This window comes from Schistocerca americana, chromosome 7 (genome assembly GCF_021461395.2).
Source record: "Schistocerca americana isolate TAMUIC-IGC-003095 chromosome 7, iqSchAmer2.1, whole genome shotgun sequence".
NCBI lineage: Eukaryota > Metazoa > Arthropoda > Insecta > Orthoptera > Acrididae > Schistocerca > Schistocerca americana.
The window spans coordinates 195,459,504-195,478,681 of record NC_060125.1 but is presented as its reverse complement, the minus strand read 5'-3'; the positions used below and the strand labels follow the sequence as shown (position 1 = coordinate 195,478,681).

General features: G+C 40.9%; 1 long non-coding RNA gene across 1 annotated transcript; it reads left to right on the top strand.

The window, feature by feature from the left end:
• Window positions 1-5,543: 5,543 nt before the first annotated feature.
• Window positions 5,544-6,173, top strand: LOC124621806. The gene is made up of 3 exons (XR_006980570.1): window positions 5,544-5,615; window positions 5,849-5,936; window positions 6,127-6,173. It is a non-coding gene; the product is annotated as an uncharacterized LOC124621806 (long non-coding RNA).
• The last annotated feature ends 13,005 nt before the right edge of the window (window positions 6,174-19,178 follow it).

Sequence of the window (19,178 nt, the reverse complement as noted above, 5' to 3'; positions counted from 1 at the left end):
GCACCCTGGTTGGAAAAAACACAGTCTGCATCAGATCATATGAAATTAGGAGATCTACCAACATCCTTTTTCTCGCACCATCATATACAAAATTTATATTGAAGTCACCACTTGTAACTAATTTCTGGTCTTTGTATAAAGTGAACCCTCTCTAACCTCTCTAACTTGAGCAGAAATGCTCTGAAGTCAGATTTAGGGGACCTGTAAACAACACTTAGTAGTTTAGTTTCACTTAATTCAACTGCCCCTGCACAACATTCAAATATCTGTTCAGCGCATTGCCGTGATATATCAATGGACTCAAATGAAATACCGTTTTTACATACATGGCCACTCCCCCACCCTGCAAGGAACTCCTTGAAAAACAGCCAGCTAATCTTTATCTTGGTGAAGGAAGCCTCTGAATTGTCAAATTATTTAATTGGTGCTCTGATATACCAATAATTTCAGAGTCAACATCTATAAGCAGTTCACTAATTTGTGGAGGAAGTATGAGGCATGGGTGATATTGTCGGGGTGGTGACGGTTAAGAGGGTGGCTTTCAACTTGGGTGGCAGTGGATTCCCAGTAGGCATCCCAGTTGGCATGATGATAGGGGGCACAGGGTTGGGAGCCAGAGGCAGGAGGTGGGCAGAGGTGATGGTCAGAAGGACAGGAAGGTGGTCACAACCTGTGAGGTCAAGAATGCCTATGGTGATATGCCCAAGGAGGTTGGCAGAGGCAATAAAATCATCAGGAGTTGTGTTGCTTTCAGCACAGGTGTGCTTAAAAAGAGGAACAAGGTCACCTTGGATTGTGGGGAGGAACTGATGCCACTACTGAAGGGCAGCAGGGGAGCGGCTGTGGATGTTGATGTTGGCGGCAATCACATAGGTGGAGAAGGTGCTGTCAACGTGGGAGATGAAGTCATATGGAATAGGTGCAGTGGAGCAGATATAGATGATGGCACAGGTGATGGTGAGGGAGGGGAAAAAGACGCTGAGGATGAGGTGTTCGATGGGGTCATTGAGAAGAGATTGTGGGCGGATGGGGATGTGCTTAAGGTGGCTGATGGTGACTCCATTTTGCGATTGGGGAACAGGATCATCTGTGAAGTTTAGGATATAAGGAGAGGCGTGGACAGTATGGCGGGGCCAGAGAAAGTTTTCATTCAGGATGAAGGTGTCAACTTGGCATTGCAAAAGGGTGTTCATGAAGAGGTATTTGATGGTGCAGAAGGAGCAAAAGTTGTGGAAGAGGTTGTGACACTCATACCGCGCCATGACTGGGAGGGGGGGGGGGGGGGCTGAAGGAAGAGGAGAGAAGAGGCTTAAACTAGGGTGTCAAGGTGGGCGAAGGTGAAGTGGGCTTAGTTATTGGAGTAGGTGGCAAAGGTGTTGAGTTAGAAGATGGAGCAGGTGGTGAGGGAGATCTGTTGGAGGGTGAGGGGCATTGGAAAGGGTGGATATTTTGGAGGACTATGGTCAAGAAACAGTTGATGTCGTAAGTCGTGGGGGGGGGGGGCACATGGAGGGAATTGTTGTTGGGATGGATGGGCGGGGAGGGGGGGAGGTGTCAATGGTACGGATGGGGACAGTAAGTTAAGGGGTGGCAGGAGGGGGTTTAGCTTTACATTTGTAGGAGTAGGTGGGATGTGCTTCATAGTAGATGTTACAGGAAGGAGGGGCGGCAAAGTTGGGACAGTTTTTGAGAAAGTGGGAGGCCTTGCAATGAGGACAGGTGGTCATTATATATTAAACAGCACTGGCAGCGATAGGCCTGGGGAGGGAATTTGGAGGATTCAGCTGGGTGGCAGCAGTTAAAAATCAGGGCACCTTGGGCTGGGTGAGGAGGTGATCAGTGGAGGGGATGGACTCTGAAAAGACCCGCTTAGGGAAATTAGGACTGGTGACATTGCGGATATGGCAACCAGAGCGGATTTCAAGGCCAGGGTGAGAGTTGAGTACACTTAGCACCTCATCCTCTGTGATCACCGGGCTGAGCTTGGTGATCAAGCTGGTGTAGGGCGAAGGGGGGGGGGGGGCAATGGGGAGGCTGGGGTTGGTGAGCAGAGGAAGAGGAGGGAAAGGGTGTGAGGGACATGTGGGGGCCAAACATGATACGTGGGAGTTTACAGTATGTGTGTGAAATTTTATGGGACTTAACTGCTAAGGTCATCAGTCTGGGAGTTTACAGATAAGGTCCGTATGAAAGGAGGGGAGTGGGATTTGATAAGGACTGAGTCCCTGCAGTGAATCAATTGGGAGATGGGAGCCCCTGGGACATACTTTTGTATCTCTGTTGTGAGGGTGCGGGCATCTGGGAACTTGGGGTCTGGGGTCAAAAGGACAAAGGTGTGGAGGGTGGGGGCATGGGTATGGGTGACAAGAGGAGGGGTGGTATACATGGAGACGATGGCAGGAGGGGGCAGTGATTTTTTGTTGGATGCAGTGTGGCATTTGTGCGCTTCTGTGATTTTTTTGTGAGGGTAGTCTGGGAGGAGGGGAGAGGGATGGGGAGGAAACAGAGGTGGCAGGTGGCAGATCCTTCAGGCATGGCGGAGGTGCCAAGAGGTGCTGAGGGTTCTGTAGTGGCAATCGTGGCCCGACGTGATTTGATTCGGTCATGGCAGAAGATGAGGTGACTGGGAGGGTGAGAGGGGGGAAGCCCACCAGCTGAGCTGTTGCAACGCAGGCAGCAGCAGATGCATACATAAGGGCAGGAGCAGGAGTGGAAGAGGGAACTGTTGCTGGTGTGGAGGCTGGGAAAGGGTGTATAGGTGGGGGCAGACAGCTGAAGAGGAGATGGGGGAAATGGATGAGGGGGGGAGGGGAGGCAAGGTGTAAGGGGGGAGGCCAGAGGTGGCACTCCAAGACGTGATAGTTGAAGCTGGGAGGTGTAGATTACAGTGGTGGTGGGAGGGCTCATGGTAAAGTGTGGGCCTAATGGCAACAGGCGTCGCCAAGGCATGAAGATGAAACGAAAATGGAGCCAAGGAATGAGGACAGACAGGATGTGGAAAGGGGACGATGACAGTGACAGCAGCTGGTGGCAGGCGGTGGGTGGTGGGAGGCAAATCTGGTCCATGGGGGTAGCCATGGCAACAGTATTCTTCCACTTGAAAGATGAGGGGTTCCAATCCCTGACATTTTTTTTTCGTCATCCAGGGTGGGCTGGCAGCAGCATGGGTGCTGCTCTTTAGCCAAGAGACAATGCATAACAGGGAGACATTTAAAACAACGTAAAGGAGAAAAGATGGTGAAACAGACTTATAAAAAAGGGGAGATCATAATGGGAAATAGTAAACAAAAGGGGGTGACTGTAAAAATGGAGATAAACATCTAAAAAGTGTACATAAAAAAATAAAAAAATTAAAAAGCCACACACTGTTACAATTAAAAGAACACAATGTGAAGTACAGCCAGAGCATAGAAGTTGTGATGGGCAGTGTAGCACATAACAGTCATGGACAGCAACACTATGTACAAGTCCAGCACACAATTAAAATCACAGCACTTGTTGTCGCTGTTGAACAGCACCAAACACAGCACTGACGAGAAACAAACTGGGAGGATCTGCCAGGGGTATGGAGACGAGGGAGAAGGGAAGGAAGGGGGAGATGGGCATTGCTAGGGGGGGGGGGGAGAAGAGAAGCGGAGACAGGTGGGGTGCATGCCAAAGGGAGCTGGGGAGGGAAGGACAGGAGAAGGAAACAACAAAGGAGGGGGTGCAGAGACTCAGGGGCGGGGGGAAGGAGAAAAACCGTTCTGGGGGAAGGAAGGGAAATGAAAAGGGGGGTGCCTGGGGAGGGGGGGGGGGGGGGGCGGGCATCAAGGACAGGCTACAGTTGGTGGGAAGTGTATATGTCACAGTGAAGTTCACAGTCTGGGAGGGGAAGGTGCAAGAAATTCCCCTGATGAAGAAGATGGAGGGTGTGGAGATGGAGAGGGGGAGGGTTACAGTGATAGAGGCATGACAACGGGCAGGGAGTGGAGAGGGAGGAGGACACCAGAGGGTGGGGAGGGATCAAGCCTATGGACAGTGTAAAGGATGTGGATATGTTGGAGTAAAAGGGGAGGTGTTGGAAGGGGATGAGATCATACAGGAGTTGAGTGGGTGACGGAAGGCGGATATGGAAAGCAAGGCAGAGCGCGTGGCATTATAGGATTTGGAGGGCCTTAAAAAATGTGTCTGTGGGTGGGAGGGGGCACGGGGGGAGGGAAGCATAGATCAAGGCAACACGGGCATAACAGATGATAGGATGGATGAGGGATTTGTAGGTTTGGAGGATGGTGGAAGGATGCAATCCCCTTGCCCGGCCAGACAGGAGTTTCAAGAGGTGGAGGCGGGAATGGGCTTTATGCTGGATGGTCAGGAGATGGGGGTCCAGGTGAGGTGATGGTCGAGGGTGAGGACAAGGTATCTCAGAGCAGGGGTGAGCTGGATGGGAAGACCATAAATGGTTATGTAGATATCATGGAGATGGAAAGAGCGGGTGGTATGGCCTATGATGATTGCCTAGGTCTTGGAGAGGTTGATACGAAGGGACCACTGGTTGTGACAAGTGGTGAACTGGTCAAGGTGGGTTTGGAGGTGAATTGGGATTGTTGAAGGGTAGGATAGAAAGCCAGGAAGGCAGTGTCATCAGCATATTGGAGGAGGTGTACAGATGGGGACGGCTTGGGCATATCAGCAGTGTACAGGAGATAGAGGATAGGGGTGAGGATGGAGGTTCGGTGTACGCCGGTGGTGGGATAAAAGATACGGGAGTTGGTATTGTGGATGGTGACCTAGGAACGATGGTGTGAGAGGAAGGATGGTGTGAGAGGAAGGAAGTGACCAGATGGACAAAATTGATAGGCAGGGCATAGGTAGGGAGTTTAAAGAGGAGACAGGGATGCCAGACATGGTCTAAGCACTTTGGAGGTTGAGGGAAACAAAAATGGTGAAGCAGCGGGAGTTAAGGTGGGCGAGGTTAAGAAGTTGATCTTCAGCAGAGAAGAAAGGCCAGAAGCCACACTGCGTGATGGAGAGGAGGTGGTGTAGATTAAGGTGGTGATGGATATGGTGGGAGAGGCTGGATTCCAAGACTTTACTGAAGATGGAGGTGAGACAGATGGGATGATAGGAAGAGGTGATGGAAAGGGGTTTGTTGGGTTTGAGGAACAAGAGGACATGGGAAGTCTTCCACAGGTAAAATAGTTTCTGCCATATGTCGTGACGCTACTGCATTTGTAGAATACGTTGTTAGTTGACGCTACTGCATTTGTAGAATACGTTCTTGGTTGGTGTATATTTGTTAAAGTGCGTGACCTTGATTCGGACTTAGTCTCTGGTGCTGTATGCTTCTCACTGTGCGTGACCTTGATTCGGACTTAGAAATTTTCAGCGTGCCGTATATTTACTTGACCCGTGTTGCAGAAAAACTCACTTCTGGTACATGTTATTCTTATGGAGATTTAGCGCTCTGAGATTGCTCCAGAGCTAATAATTACATCCGGTTCTTATCAGTAGTGATAAGGACTTCTGCTCGTGCTGGTCGCTCCTTGGAGTCACTGTGCGCCCAGCAGGCGGGACTGCAACACAACACGGGTCCTAGTGTTACGAGACCCGTGTTGCACAAAAATTCGTTTTCGGTAGTTTATTGGTTTGTTTCTTGTGGGTTGCAGGGGTTATGTCCCCTGGGGAGGTGGGCGGGTTGTCTATTTGTTGTCTTATTTTTTGTTTCATTTTGTATTAGAGTTCTTTTTTATAAAATATTCTTATCTTTAAAGTTTGATTGTGGTGGTTATTGTTTGCGCCAGACCGCTCGTGAAATTTTTTTTTTTTTTAATGAATTAACAGAACTTAATGTCATGTTCATTCTTAGGTTGAGATCTTATAACCTCAATAGAATAAAAGCCTCAATGTCCTGCTCAGACACACAGCCGAAGGCCATCCTATGAAATGGCCTCACGGTAAGTGAGGTCTCCTTGTCAGGAGACACAATGGTTATAAGACTGATCTACAGGACTTTCTCTATGATATGTTAGTTTATATGCTTGTACGTTGTTAATAACAGCAATTCAGGATATCGGTTTTATTGTATTTGTTATTAAAATGTGTTTGAGGTGGCACAGAGATTAGTACTCCTTACATTTGTAACAGAATGGCAAGTCACACCAACTATCCATCTTGATGACATTTGGTTACATCTATCAACTATTCGGTAAGTAAGAGAAACCACATACCTGTCATGATGATTAAATAAAGAGAAAATAGTACAAAAGATAGAAACGTTTAAATCAAATCAATTGTAATAGTTGAAGCATACAGTATTGCCTCCCTGTGTTTTGTAAATATTTTTAAAAAAGATTTTAAGAAGTTTTACCTATCTGAGGTTACATATGTGTTTTAAAGAATAACGAAATGATTGGCTCCTGAGGAGTGAAACTGGAAATTCTTACATCTACCATGTTTGCTGTTAAATGTGGCAGTAAGTCAGACAGCAATGAAAATAATATTTTTTTATATTTTGTTTTGTGTTATTCCTATGCAAATTTGAAGTTTTGCACTAGAGACCATAGCTGCTTTTCTTTGAGTGTTATACATTCCGTAGCTCATATAGAGGGCACCATATGGCCAACTGATGTGTTCACCACAAAACGTATCTTCGCTATACAGTAGTCTTGAATGAACTGTGGTAGAAGCCTGAACAACAGGGGACTGATGTGTTAGGACATGCATTGATACTATGAAATAGTGGTATGTAATCTAATCGGTAAGACATATAGGTTATGCCATGAATTGTAACTTTTTATTCTATCACCTGACTATGTACTTCTTGTATTTTTTTTTTTTTTTTTTTTTTTTTTTTTTTTTGCATTGATAATGATTAGCCACTAGCCAAAATCTAAATGTGCCTAACAGAACCTGAAAGGTAAGGACGACTGATTACTGTGCTCTATCATTTGAAAGTCTTCAGAGGATATGGCATTCAGAGGCTTACCTGCTCTATAAAGCAGGATAGGTGGAAATCCATGTCATCTCTGCCAAAAGAGCACAGTGCTTGTTTACGCTTAACTGTTTCAGAGCACACTATTCATCATACATTATTGAACATTAGACTCCACAGCAACAACCCTTATGTGTTCACATGTTGGCCCAATTATATTATCAGTTGCAATTGCAGTGGCCATGGGATCATCAAGATTTGACCGTGGATCAGTGGAAACAAGTCGCCTCATCAGATGAATCACAATTTTGCTACACCAGGGTGAGGAATGTTTCCAAAAATGCCATCAGCTACATGAACAGTGGTTGGAAGTGTGCACCATGCCAAGGATGCAGGCTGGTGAGAGCAGTATTATGTTATGGCAGACATTTTGCTGCAATCACGTGGGACCTGTGGTAGTAATCAAAGACACATTGACAACTGTGGACCACCTGTACCTCTTCATTCTGATGTCTTCCCCACCAGTGATGTCATCTTTCAGCAGGATAATTTTTCATGTCTCAAAGCCAGAACCACGCTACAGTGTTTTGAGGAACATGGTAGTGTACTCAAGTTAATATCTTTGCCACAAAGTTTGCATTATCTTAATCCAATGAAACCCATATGGGTCACTATGAGGTACCATTACCACATACACAAATCAGTGGCCCACTGATTAAGGAGATTACATGACTTGTGCATTGACATCTGGTGCAACATACCTCCACAAACCTATTAACAAATTGTCATATCCTGATACACGGAATCAGTGACATTTGCATTCCAAAGATGGACCAACAAGTTATTAAGCAGGTTGTCATAATGTTCTGGCTCAACAGTGTATTCTGTAATATGCATGGCTTTGTCCAACCTACAGTATATTGTTTCATTAACAGTTGTTTCAACTGTAGTTATATTTTCTCTGCAACTCTGTCTTTCAGATAAATTTATGCTAAAAAAGACCTATGGAACATACTGAAAATCATTAGAGGAGAATAGATATTCCTTTGATAAAACTAGATGCTTCTGACAATTAACTGAGCAAGTAGCCACTTACCAGAAGCATTCAGATTCAAACCCTTACATGTATGATGGAACTGAGTGTGTGGCAATAGATCTACCACTCCCATGCATGAATGGCTCACTCCACTGAGCATTTACACATTCTACAGAATGCTGCATCAATGGCTTATCATACCACTTAAAGAGTGACACGATCTTTACACAAGTGGAGGAGCATTCTCAGATAATTACCTGACAATTATCTCCCAAAGAGTTTTGGCAAATTCTGACATTCCTCTACTGTGACTACTCATCATTGAGACCTTCTTGATCTTCTTAAAACTTTCATTACAAAACAGCTTAGCTTACACCATAAGCTCTGTACTGACAGACTGGTTCTGGTCTTCTCAGGTAGTCTGTGTGCTTTCATCCAGTCTCCAGGGAATTGAAGCTATTGGAGGTAGCTGGACTAAAGCTATGAGACTTGCAGCATTTCCTATATCTGTTCACTGCATTCACTGAGTAGGAAGGATTCACTGTAATCCACTCTCTTGGTCTAAATCTAAGTCACAAATGAAGTTGAAAGAGTTTGTCACCTGTAAAGCAACAGAAAGTAACCAATATTTTTTTAAAAAGAAAGACATATATAAATACACATGGTATGTGTGAGGCTGTAGGATCTCTTATTGATTACATAATAGTAAATGAAAAACTCATCTCAAGGGTGTTAGGCACACAAGTACGTATTGAGAGAAATGTGAGTATGGGCTACTGCCTTGTTAAATCAATATTTCTCTCAGAAGATTGGTTAAATCACTACATGAGATTATGGTTTAATGCAGACGCAGAAGAGAATGCAGAGAATGGGACAGATCTAATAGATCTGACAGAATTAAAACCAGCATTCAAGAAAAAAATTAAAAGAAAATAAATAAAAAAGCATCTGGATTAGATGGGACATTTCTAGAATTCAGAAAGCTCCATCTATATAATGTGTTGGTATCAAGTGAAATACCAAACAAATGGAGAGGCACTAAAGTTATTTCACTGTTTAAAAAAGGAGACACAAGTAGCACAATAGAAAGATGTAAGAAACAGAACAAGAGGAAAAATGAAAGAAACCCAAACAAAATTTTACAGGTGCATCTACTTCAAGAATAGAGTTTAAGGACTCTATATCAATGAAAGCTAAATAAGCTACTCCAAGAAATGTCTTCAATCAAAGATCTAATTGAAGAATGGACAAACATTAAAAATACTATAATACGTCACTAAAGAAGTACTTGGTGAAAAACCCAAAATGAATTGGAAAGAGGGGATGAATAGAAAGATTTGAAATGAACAGATAAAAGAAGCCATAGAAAAGAAAAATAAAGCGTATAGGGAGTTATTACAGAAATAGATTGAGGAAGTAAAGAAAAATATAATGAAATCAGAAGTGAAACCACAGGGAATAGCATATAAACTGGTCAGACAGCTAAGAAAAAGAGGCAGAGATATTGCAAATATAAATATCATTCTCTCAGAAATTGGTTAAATCACTACATGAGATTATGGTATAAAGCAGACGCAGAAGAGAATGCGGGGAATGGGACAGATCTAATAGATCTGACAGAATTAAAACCAGCATTCAAGAAAAAAATTAAAAGAAAATAAATAAAAAGCATCTGGATTAGATGGGACATTTCTAGAATTCAGAAAGCTCCATCTATATAATGTGTTGGTATCAAGAGAAATACCAAACAAATGGAGAGGCACTAAAGTTATTTCACTGTTTAAAAAAGGAGATGCAAGTAACACAATAGAAAGATGTAAGAAACAGAACAAGAGGAAAAATGAAAGAAACCCAAACAAAATTTTACAGGTGCATCTACTTCAAGAATAGAGTTTAAGGACTCTATATCAGTGAAAGCTAAATAAGCTACTCCAAGAAATGTCTTCAATCAAAGATCTAATTGAAGAATGGACAAACATTAAAAATACTATAATACGTCACTAAAGAAGTACTTGGTGAAAAACCCAAAATGAATTGGAAAGAGGGGATGAATAGAAAGATTTGAAATGAACAGATAAAAGAAGCCATAGAAAAGAAAAATAAAGCGTATAGGGAGTTATTACAGAAATAGATTGAGGAAGTAAAGAAAAATATAATGAAATCAGAAGTGAAACCATAGGGAATAGCATATAAACTGATCAGACGGCTAAGAAAAAGAGGCAGAGATATTGCAAATATAAATATCATTCTCTCAGAAGATTGGTTAAATCACTACATGAGATTATGGTATAAAGCAGACGCAGAAGAGAATGCGGAGAATGGGACAGATCTAATAGATCTGACAGAATTAAAACCAGCATTCAAGAAAAAAATTAAAAGAAAATAAATAAAAAAGCATCTGGATTAGATGGGACATTTCTAGAATTCAGAAAGCTCCATCTATATAATGTGTTGGTATCAAGTGAAATACCAAACAAATGGAGAGGCACTAAAGTTATTTCACTGTTTAAAAAAGGAGACGCAAGTAACACAACTAATTACATGGGAATCAGTCTTCTGAATGCTTCTTATAAACTCTGCAGCAAAATGATTAATGAAAAAGTCTTTGAAACATCTCTGATTAAATTTTATTACAACAGAAGGCAGGCTTCTGTAAAGGAACATCTTGTGCCAATGATGTTTTCACTCTGAAACAGATTGTGCAAACAGGATAAGACCTCAATTTGGAGACACATCAAGCATTTATTGACTTTGGAAAGGCATTTGACTGCATCCACAGAAAAAAGCTCTCATCAATAATGGAGAAGAGAGGTTTCCCCAGACACCTGGTAAAAGTACACCAAGGTTTATGAAAGTACACCAAAAATAAGAATAGAGAGTGGAAAAGATCTGACACCAAGAATGGAGAGTAAGGCACCAACACTGTTAACATCTATATTGACGACCTGGTCATGGAATGGATGATCGACAGAATACCCCAAGGTATAAAAATTGGACCATGCAAATTTCTAAATACACAGCTTTTTGCCAACAACCAGGTAATAATATAGAATAGTGAAGACAAATTACAAATAATGGTACATAGATTAAACAAAATAAGCCTACATTACAATCTAAAGATGTCAACAACAAAAGCAAAAAAATGGCGTTTTTAGGAAAGCACCCATAAGGACTAAGGTAGTCTTAAATATCCTAATAATAAACACATGCCTCATCTCCAGTGTCTAGGATGTGACAATTTTTGAAAAAGAGAAAGACATAAATAAGAAATTGAACACCAATCAACATGTATGTGACATGATAAAATGAACATTGAAGGGTAAAACTAGCACATAAACCCAAACACAATTTTATAGAATCATGGGCACTACTCACAGTTCTACATGGAGCAGGAAGTTGGACATTAAGATCAGAACACCTAAGATGACCTGAAACATCAGGAATGGAGTTCCTCAGATCAGTGGAAGGCTGCAGAAGAGAAGACGGCATAAGAAACGAAGAAACAAGGAAAAAGGTAGGGGTGCAGCTATTAACTAAAACAGTAATCCAACAAAAGCAGGATTGGAAAGAGCATGTATTGCATTTGTCATCTCAGAGAATACACGAACAAGCAATGGAATACAGTCCTCTTCTAAGAAGGAATGTCAGAAGGCTGGGGAAGAGATGTGCAGCCAGAACAAGACATAAGACCTAATCCTAGATTGACAGAAGAAGAATTACAGACAGAAATTGTACTAACTATTCCTGCGCTACTGCCAAACCAGTTCAAAGTTAAGAAATAAGCTGCTCTTTTTGCAATACTGTGTAGTAGTAGCGACAGTCACTGCACATCCAGAACTGATCTGTTTCATTCCACATGTGGATTACATTACAACTCCTTACAACACTGGTATTCATTGCACTGGTTGCCACTTCTGATGATTCTGTGGCAGGTGGCATACTTTTCGATTCCATAGTAAAGTTCCGATTATGTTATATGGTTAAAGATCTTTGTTCTATCAAAGATGACAGTCAAAGGATTTCAAAATCAGATTTTTGATAAAATTAGTTTGTAAATGAAGATTATTTAGTGACTCCTGTCTTACATCATTTAAATGTAGATTTTAAGGTTGAAGACATTACATACTGTAAAATTTGGTGTCTTTGAAGAGTAATTTAGTGTCTTTTTCAACATGATTTTTTCTAAATACAAGAAAATGTTTGCCTCATATATGAAGTAATTCAGGTTCAAAAATCATAAATGAGTCTTCCTGGCAAAGGGAATTTACAAATTTAACTGTATTGAAAGGCTAAGAATTTTTGTTTCTTCTTTTGATGTCATAATTAAATAAAATTTAAAGATTTGTTTTTCATGAGGTGACTATGGACACTGGCATCCTGCTGGTATCTATGCTGGTTGACAGATCAGCTGACCAGTGATATGCAGTGTTATTTTGAACTTGTTATTTATCAGGTAGGTTTAATTACACTTATTTACCTGTGTATTAAGCCATATGTAATTAGGGTACATATCAGTACCTTATGATTAATTACAATTATAGTTTTCATTTTTGTAGATATGGTGAGAGAACAAATTAGTATTCCTGGCTGTTGAACTTATGGAAACTGCCTTAAAACTAATTCATGGAAAGATGATATCACTAACCAAGTTCTCACAAATTTTTAAAATACCGAAAGGGACTCTGTCTAACAGAAGGAAACATAGAAACACCTGACAGACAAGCAGTTCAAATTCTTATGAACAAAAACAGTTGTGTGATTCAAATGTGAATCAGGGGTTTCGCACTGGACTTGTATGACCTAATATTAATAATTAAAATTATATTTGACAGAGTGGCATGAATAGTGGCAAAGTTTGGGACCAACAGTTTTTCGGGGAAAGGCTGGACTAAATCATTACTACATAGCCACAAGGCATTGTAATCCACAAGGAAGTGTGGCAACATAAATCCAAACAGAGCATCTCTTACTAGAGAAGTTATCGATGAATATTTTGAAAATCTGAAGAGGCCAATGGATGGTGTACCATCAGAAAACATTGCAAACTTTGATGAAACTAGCTTCTCTGATGACCCACTGTGTAAACTCTTCTTATGTCACAGTCAATATCCCGAGAGGATGGTTTAAGTCTGTCTTCAACAGTCTTTCAATTCAATTTCTTCAATATCTTTGTAACACTTTACGATGGGTCAAGCAAACCTGTGTCCTATTGCACTGCTATGCTGCCCTTCCCTGTATACATTCCTGTTAGTCCTGTTTGGTATGGGTCCCACAGACTTGAGCAATATTCTAGAACCAGTCACATGAAAGATTTATAAGCAATTTCTTTTGTAGACTGATTACACTTCTCCAATATTCTAAGTAATAAACCAAAGTCTGCCAGCTGCTTTACCCACAGCTGAGCCTATGTGATTATTCCATTTCATTTCTCTACAAAGTATTTGGATCAGTTGGGCGATTCCAATAGTGACTCATTGATATTATAGTCATAGGATACCATGTTTATTTCATTTTGTGAACTGCACAATTTTAAATTTCTGAACATGTAATGCAAATTGCCAATCTTTGTACCATTTGAAATCTTACCAAAATTTGATTGAATATTTATGCAACTTCTTTCAGACAGTAATTCACTGTAGATAACTGCATCATCTGCAAAAAGTCAGAGAGTATTATTAATATTGTCATCAAGGTCATTAATATACAGCCGGCTGGAGTGGCCGTGCGGTTCTAGGCGCTACAGTTGGAACCACGTGACCGCTACGGTCACAGGTTCGAATCCTGCCTCGGGCATGGATGTGTGTGATGTCCTTAGGTTAGTTAGGTTTAAGTAGTTCTAAGTTCTAGGGGACTGATGACCACAGCAGTTAAGTCCCATAGTGCTCAGAGCCATTTGAACCATTAATATACAAGAAAAAATAGCATGGCCCCAATGCACTTCCCTGGGGAACACCCAAAGTTACTTCAACATCTGACAGTGACTCTCCATCCAAGATAACATGCTGAGTCCTTCCCGCCAAAAAGTCCCCAACCCAGTCAAAAATTTTGCTTCATACCACAACTGATTATATTTTTGAGATTAAGCATAAGTGTGGTATTGTGTCAAATGCTTTTCAGAAATCAAGAAATACCGCAATAATTGGTCAGTTAAGTAATATTCAGCTAATACTTTTGTGGACACTGAAATGACACAGTACTAGTAATTGGATAAATATACAAATATCTTCATAAAGATTTGAAATTAAAATATTTCTTTGCTGGACTAGATTTTTGAGACATATTTTTTCATTATTGGACATAACATGTTCTAAATAATAAACAGCAAAAAATGATTGCTGTGATGTCACTTCACTTTCACGTTATTCACAAGCAATTTCTTCTGGCATGAGGAGCAGTAGTGCATATAAAATTAAATTTAATCGCAGATTCTTACGGACACTGCACAAATTTGTCACCAGCTATCACAATGAACCTATTTTTAAAGCATTTATAAGTGATTCTGTTATGATAATGTGGCTGACCAACAGTCATGTTATCTAATCTTGTCTGCAAACAGCTTCTATACATGACAAATACATAGCCTGAAATTTTGACCAATGTAAGAAATGCCATCTTAAAATTTTCTAACATAGCGTAGGTGGTGGTAAAGCCCTGCATTTTTCTGTTTTTCCTATATTGTGGTTGATGAGGGCTAGTTTTTCCCACAGTTTCAAACTGAAGTCATAGGATGGATTAGTACCTATAAACCACATAAATTCCAATACACTCTGATTATTAATTACAGAGACATTTACAATTTAGCTGAAACAAAAACTGTGGGGTTTTACCCCACAAAATGGGATAAAACACAACAATATTCCCCCACTTTAGATAACCATATATAAAAATGAATGACTGCATAATAAAAACACTTGGAATAACACTTTGTAACAGTCTTGTATTGTAGCCAAATCACCTAACACAGTAACTGAAATGACTCGAAAATTTGTACATATTGCTTAAAAATACACATACAAAAATAACACTTTCTTCTCCATGAAAGGAGGATTAGCAGGGTAATCTGAAAGGGTTGTATTAAGGTGGGTAAGCTATCTAGGTACCTAGTAAATAGTGTACTTTGTTAGGTCCTCTGATTCTTGCTTGAAGTCCCAGGCTCTTCTTCTTCTTCAGATGCTTCTTCACCAAATAGTAAGACCATATCTATATCTGAGGTACTGAAATTATGATGTTGTTGTTGTTGTTGTTGTTGTTGTTGTTGTTGTGGATTTCAGTCCTGAGACTGGTTTGATGCAGCTCTCCATGCTACTCTATCCTGTTCAAGCTTCTTCATCTCCCAGTACCTACTGCAACCTACATCCTTCTGAATCTGTTTAGTGTAATCATCTCTTGGTCTCCCTCTACAGTTTTTACCCTCCATGCTGCCCTCCAATACTAAATTGGTGATCCCTTGATGCCTCAGAACATGTCCTACCAACTGATCCCTTCTTCTAGTCAAGTTGTGCCACAAACTTCTCTTCTCCCCAATCCTATTCAATGCCTCCTCATTAGTTATATGATCTACCCATCTAATCTTCAGCATTCTTTTGTAGCACCACATTTCGAAAGCTTCTATTCTCCTCTCATCTAAACTATTTATCGTCCAAGTTTCACTTCCATACTTGGCCACACTCCATACAAATACTTTCAGAAACGACTTCATGACATTTAAATCTATACTCGATGTTAACATATTTCTCTTCTTCAGAAATGCTTTCCTTGCCATTGCCGATCTACATTTGATATCCTCTCTACTTCAACCATCATCAGTTATTTTGCTCCCCAAATAGCAAAACTCCTTTACTACTTTAAGTGTCTCATTTCCTAATCTAATTCCCTCAGCATCACCCAACTTAATTTGACTACATTCCATTATCCTCGTTTTGCTTTTGTTGATGTTCATCTTATACCCTCCTTTCAAGACACTGTCCATTCCGTTCAACTGCTCTTCCAAGTCCGTTGCTGTCTCTGACAGAATTACAATGTCATCGGCGAACCTCAAAGTTTTTATTTTTTCTCCCTGGATTTTAATACCTACTCCGAATTTTTCTTTTGTTTCCTTCACTGCTAGCTCAATATACAGATTGAGTAACATCAGGGATAGGCTACAACCCTGTCTCACTCCCTTCCCAACCACTGCTTCCCTTTCATGCCCCTTGACTCTTATAACTGCCATCTGGTTTCTGTACAAATTGTAAATAACCTTTCGCTATCTGTATTTTACCCCTGCCACCTTCACAATTTGAAAGAGAGTATTCCAGTCAACATTGTCAAAAGCTTTCTCTATGTCTACAAATGCTAGAAATGTAGGTTTGCCTTTCCTTAATCTTTCTTCTAAGATAAGTCGTCAGGTCAGTATTGCCTCACGTGTTCCAATATTTCTACGGAATCCAAACTGATCTTCCCCGATGTCAGCTTCTACCAGTTTTTCCATTCGTCTATAAAGAATTTGTGTTAGTATTTTGCATCTGTGACTTATTAAACTGATAGTTCGATTATTTTCACATCTGTCAGCACCTGCTTTCTTTGGGATTGGAATTATTATATTCTTCTTGAAGTCTGAGGGTATTTCTGCTGCCTTCACTACTTCATCTCTCAAAGCTACCCATTCTTCTGCTACTGTATTTCTTTCCCCCATTCCTGTCAATTATTCCCTTATGCTCTCCCTGAAACTCTGTACAACCTCTGGTTCTTCCAGTTTATCCACGTCCCATCTCCTTACATTCCCACCTTTTGCAGTTTCTTCAGTTTTAATCTACATTTCATAACCAATAGATTGTGGTCAGAGTCCACATCTGCCCCTGGAAATGTCTTACTATTTAAAACCTGGTTCCTAAATCTCTGTCTTACCATTATATAATCTATCTGAAACCTGTCAGTATCTCCAGGCTTCTTCCATGTATACAGCCTTCTTTTATGATTCTTGAACCAAGTGTTAGCTATGATTAAGTTGTGCTCTGTGCAAATTTCTATCAGGCAGCTTCCTCTTTCATTTCTTAGCCCCAATCCATATTCACCTACTACGTTTCCTTCTCTCCCTTCTCACCCATGACTATTAAATTTTCGTCTCCCTTCACTATCTGAATAATTTCTTTTATTTCATCATACATTTCTTCAATTTCTTCATCATCTGCAGAGCTAGTTGGCATATAAACTTGTACTACTGTAGCAGGCGTGGGCTTCGTGTCTATCTTGGCCACAATAATGCATTCACTAAGCTGTTTGTAGTAGCTTACCCACACTCCTATTTTTTTATTCATCATTAAACTGACTCCTGCATTACCCCTATTTGATTTTGTATTTATAACCCTGTATTCACCTGACCAAAATTCTTGTTCCTCCTGCCAGGGAACCTCACTAATTCCTACTATATCTAACTTTAACCTATCCATTTCCCTTTTTAAATTTTCTAACCTATCAGCTCGATTAAGGGGTCTTATGTTCCACACTCCGATTCATAGAACGCCAGTTTTCTTTCTTCTGATAACGATGTTCTCCTAAGTAATCCCCGCCCGGAGATCCGAATGGGGGACTATTTTACCTCCGGAATATTTTACCCAAGAGGACGCCATCATCGTTTAGCCATACAGTAAAGCTGCATGCCCTCGGGAAAAATTATGGCTGTAGTTTCCCCTTGCTTTCAGCCGTTCACAGTACCAGCACAGCAAGGCCGTTTTGGTTAGTGTTACAAGACCAGATCAGTCAATCACCCAGACTGTTGCCCCTGCAACTACTGAAAAGGCTGCTGCCCCTCTTCAGGAACCACACTTTTGTCTGGCCTCTCAACAGATACCCCTCCATTGTGGTTGCACCTACGGTACGGCTATCTGTATCATTGAGGCATGCAAGCCTTCCCACCAACGGCAAGGTCAATGGTTCATGGGGGGCTCTTCAAATTAACATTCATTATTACTCACACTGTCATCTAAAGAAGCCAACAACCACTAAATGGTGTTCTCTCTCCCTTTCTCTCTCCTCTATGCCTCTCTCTCCCTGTTTTCCACCCTTCTCCCTTTTCTCTCCTCTCCCTGTCTTCCTCTTCATATCCAGCTCCATCTCCTCTCCCCCCCCCCCCCCCACCCTGTTTCCTTATCTCTTTTAAGCTCTACCCGCTGCACTCCTTTCATCATGTTGTGCAGCTGCTGAGCCATCTGTCCAAAAAACATGCATCCTTACCATTACCCCTTCTTGTGTCCTTCCGTAACCTGTCCCCACCTCCGTCAGACCAGGCAGCTGCATTCAATAACCAATAATCAATCTTGCTGTGGCCAGAGCTGTGTGTGTTTGGGTCTCAGTGTGGTTTTGTGTGTGTGCATGTGTGTGTGTGTGTGTGTGTGTGTGTGTGTGTGTGTGTGTGTGTGTGTGTGTAATTTTACTAGAAAAAGAGCAAGAGCTCAAAGACTAGTGTGAATACTGTTTCATGTTACACATTTTTATGGTCCACACATCAGTCCACTGCAGGTGAGAGGCTGACCTTTCCTCTTTTTTCATATTGTTCCATCCAGAAATGCCTCACTTATTTATTCATTAATTAATCTTCTTCTGTAAATATTTTTGGGAAGGAGAGCCTTCAGGAATGTGGAAAAAGTCAAGATATACTATAACGAAAGAGAAGTAATGCAAAGAACCTTAATCTACTCAATGCATTAACAGTAAGTTATTGCTGTACTGCCTAATGCTGTTTGGGCTTACATCAGCTTTGTGTGGCTTGGTAGATTAGCAGGACAGTCATTATTTCTGAAAAATCTGCCACTTCCTCAGCTACATTAAAGAGCTGCTGTTTATCTTCTATTGGCATCTTAATATTTGCATGATTACATTTGTATTTTAAAAAAGTAGTTACTTGTATCTGTAACAACTAATCATGAGTTCCAAGACTGCTTGAGTCTTAACCCAGAACAACACTAACAGTGATGTTTGGAAACTGTATGTAGTTCATTCACCTTCTTGGACCACCATTGACATTATCCATTTTTATTCACTGTCAGACAATCCTTCTTCTAGTCTACCCTGCTTATTACTATTGTTAGTGTTCTTCATATGTGTTTACCCTAACTGACTGCTATTTCAGTCTCCTCATCTACCATTACATCATCATTCCATTTCTTATAACAGTGACTGAACTAAAGAATTTCCAAAGTTCACCTTCAGTTAGTTTTTCTGGCTTTATGTTCCAGTATCATAATTCTTACA